Source organism: Ailuropoda melanoleuca, chromosome 5, assembly GCF_002007445.2.
Source record: "Ailuropoda melanoleuca isolate Jingjing chromosome 5, ASM200744v2, whole genome shotgun sequence".
Taxonomy (NCBI): domain Eukaryota; kingdom Metazoa; phylum Chordata; class Mammalia; order Carnivora; family Ursidae; genus Ailuropoda; species Ailuropoda melanoleuca.
In genome coordinates this window covers 87575065-87578984 of record NC_048222.1, presented here as the reverse complement: position 1 = coordinate 87578984, position 3920 = coordinate 87575065, and the positions used below count along the sequence as shown (strand labels likewise).

Sequence of the window (3920 nt, the reverse complement as noted above, 5' to 3'; positions counted from 1 at the left end):
GTGGGCTGAGCTCCTAGGCACTGTGTTATGCCAGGCCTCAGAATTCTAATCTTGTTCAAAATCTTCCTCAGAATCTTGTTCAAAAGGTTCAGCTACTCTATCTGCTACCAGCCAGCAAACCTCTGAGGTTTGCAAGTGAGGGCTGAGAAGGCACTGAGAAGTGGACCAGAGAGGGGCTCACCCCTTACCTGAGTGGAGTGAGATTTTAGTGCTATATCTTTTCCTGATTCTGGGCTTAGTAGATCCTCCATATTCATCTAACAAACCCCCGATTCTCTCTTTGCTACCCAACCATCTGCACCTGCCAAACTAGAAAAATGAAGCAACAAAACTCTCACATCCCTGCTGCAACAGCGCCTTCCTTCCTTGGGGAGGGGTGGAGCTTGCGTATTCCACTCCCCCAGCCCCCTTCTCCTCCATCCCCACTTTGGAGTCTTATTCTGTGCCTTGAAGACAAAGGGGAGGGGTTTGGGTCAGAATATTTATTTCCCCAAACCCACCCCCTCTGAATTGGGACTGTGGTGGCGTTTTCCCTCAAGAGCCCTCTGATTGGCTCCACAGGCTCTTCTTCCAGAGCGGGGGATGTTGTTATTGGCAAAATAAGCATCTAGACAGACTTCAGTGAGCAGACAATGTGGGTGAGGGCTGAGAGCGGGGGCTTGGACTAATAACTATGCCATGATGGCATGCAGGAACTGCATCAGGGAAGCCACTTTGCAGTAACTGTGTCAAGGCATTGTCGGAAAAATGTGCTCAATTTGGAAGTTAAGATGTCCACGAAGTTAGTCACTGAAGGCAGACATGTAGACATTCATGTTGCTGGGAGCCAACTGGAGCCCCAGTCCACACTCCAGTCATGATCATTGTACATGGGGATGTGGCTCATCTGTGTTACCCACACAAACCAGTTGTTTTCTAGGAACCTGACCAGGAAGCCTTTTGGTCCCAACAACATCACCTATGTGAGGAAGACACTGGCGTAGAATGTGATCATGCAGGTAAGTCCATCCAGTTTTTCTGCTGGATAACAAAATAGCAAAAAATGCCAGTGGAAGTAGAGAGGCAACGAGGCTGGAGGCTCAGTTGGGAAGTATTTGTGCCGGTGGTTGTAAGGCATGTACTTTTTTTTCTGGTGTCCCAAGCTCCCCAGAGAGGATCTTCCCTGAGGCAAAGAAGAAAGGGTACATGTTGATATCTGGGTCTTTGCAGAAGCAGTTGGGGTCGAGGAGCTGGAAGTGCATGTAATCCTGCCACCTGCCAGGGGTTGCCTTCAGGTGGCTAATTGCAAAATGATGTAGCAGGTGGTTCCATAGAGGTGCTGAAGAATGACAAGGCCCAAAGTCACGCTGCAGCCAGCCAGCTTGAGCCTGAACTGTGTGAAACAGTGCGTACAGAGGAGGAGGGGCAGGAAGGAGCTTCCAAAGACCCAAAGAGTGAACCAGGCCGCTACATCCCACAACAGGATGTGGAGTGGGTACAGCAAGAGAAGACATGATTGGCCTTCATTGAGCCCCTTCTGCTCCACCATGGTCTGCAGCTGCCGGAAATCATCTGTTCGCTCTTTATTCTTAGTAGGCTTAACACTGGGCTGCTCTGGAGACAGTTCTCCAAGCTAGAAGAGAGTTCATATACTTTCTCACAAGGACCTTGTTGATGTGTGGAAGGCTACAGAAGGATCTATGGCGTCATGCCCTGCACTGTGGCTGATGGCGGGGATACTCCCCCAGAGTGCCTGGGGCTGAACACGCTGGTTTTTACACTCTCTAGTTGATCATAAGCCAATGCACCTGGAGTGCTGCGCCACCTTGTGCCAGGTGAAGTTGCGTGGGGTTGGCCCCTGGACTAGGGTCTTGGTGGCCACAGAGTTGGAGGCCATCTGCACCTGATGATGTGCTCTGATAGGGTAGGGGTTGTCAGGCACACAATTGGGAACCTGCAGGGCAATGCACCTGTTTTTTTGTTTTGTTTTTAAATTAGCTTATACTCACTGTGTTCCAAAGTGTTTTTAAAATCACTGTCCTTTTTGTTCTCTTGCTTGTATGTAGCTAGTTATTTTTATTCATTTGCTTGCTTGATTGTATTTTTTCAGGAATTTGGGACAATTGCATGTGTTTCCTGCCATCTTGAATTACAGTTCAGTTGTCTTCTAAGTAAAAGTTCTCCCAAGGTGGTCAGTCTAACGGGAAACCCATACAAAACTGGGACCCAAATGATACATACCCTCTTTCTGAAGGTGAAAAAGAAGAAAATCCCCCCACACTCCTGAGGACTATAGGAATTTAGCCTTGTATTTGAGAGTGGGGGGTGTGGAGGAAATGCCACTAAGTTGTAACATTAAGCCAGCATGAATTTGGAGGCTAAATTCATGTATTTTTATTGTCTATACAAATTCAAGCCATTAATTTATTAAATTGCATTGAATCTATGGTGCACTTTGTATTTTGGATTTAAACATCTGTAAAATCAAAATTTACCCTACTAGCGGCAGCATCTTCTAGTCAATGAAATATTGGAGTTTAAATTTTCCTGCCAGAAGCTACGGCAAATTCTCTCTGGAGTAACACAACTTCATTCTAGTCTCAAAGAATTCCCACAAATAATTTTTCAAGGAAAATGAGTAGCTCACTATAAACAATTACTAACCATATGAGTAACAAAGCAAACCATGTGTGAGAACCAGCAGAAAAAACAAAGCAGGAACAAATTCTTTGCATTGATTAGATTCTTAGAAATGGAATGATTATTCAAGAAATAAAGAAACTTGACAACTATGTTTAAAGAAATAACAGACAAGATTTAAAACATCTTCAGGGAACAGGGAATTATAAAATTGCCCTAACAGATTTTTAAAAGAACCAAATAGATAATCCATAAATGCTTTGAATTTCTTAATGTAGCATTCTTTGTTTTTCCTTTAATGATGTCAGAGTGATGTCATTATTGTATTAGGGTTCTCCCGAGAAATAGAGTCAAGAAGGTGTGTGTGTATATGTATGTATATATGGAGAGATTTATTTTAAGGAAGTGGCTCGTGTGATTGTGGAGGCTGCCAACTCCAAATTTTGCAGGGTAGGCTGGCACACAGAAGACCCACGAAGGGCTGATGTTGCAGCTCAAGTCCAAAGGCAAACTGTGGGCTCAATTTTCTCTTCCTTGAGGGGAGTCAGTCTTTACCGCTTAAGGCCTTCAAATGATCATATGAGGCCCACCACCTTATGGAAGGTAATCTGCTTTACTTAAAGTCTACTGATTCAAATGTTAATCTCATCTAAAAACTACATTTGGGGCACCTGGGTGGCTCAGTTGGTTAAGCGTCTGCCTTCTGGTCAGGTCATAGTTCGTGGTTTCAGGGTCCTGGGATTGAGCCCTGTGTTGGGGCTCCCTGCTCAGCAAGGAGTCTGCTTCTCTCTCTGTACTACACCCCCTCCTCCGGGTTGTGCTCTCTTTCTCTCTCAAATAAATGAATAAAATCTTAAAAAAAAATAAAAAATACCTTTTACAACAACGTCCAGACTAGTGTCTAACCAAACATCTGGGTACCCCGGCCTACCCAAGTGACACATACAATTAACCATCACAATTATGTCTCTAAATCTGTACAGTTTTGGTTTTCCAGAATTAGTCTTCAAGACCTGAAAATATTTGCCTCTTGAAGACAGGTTTCCTAAACATTTTGCTTATCCCAATTTCGGTCATGTAATCCCTTTTTGTAGACTCCCATATTGTTTATTATTCTTGTGTGGGAGAAAGGCTCTATATCTTAAAGCCATATCTTCAGGATGGTCTGTGCTCCTTTTCCTGTATTCTTTTCTATCTCTGAAGTCTGAAAATAGCCTTGTGACATGTTAGTTAGGATTTCTCCATAGTGCTATTGCTTCTGTAAATTATACATTCTAGTCTGAGCATAGTGTAGTTTGTGC

General features: G+C 44.0%; 1 pseudogene; it reads right to left on the bottom strand.

Moving 5' to 3' along the window:
* Positions 1 to 671: 671 nt before the first annotated feature.
* Positions 672 to 1876, bottom strand: LOC100475630 (annotated as a pseudogene).
* Between the last annotated feature and the right edge of the window lie 2044 nt (positions 1877 to 3920).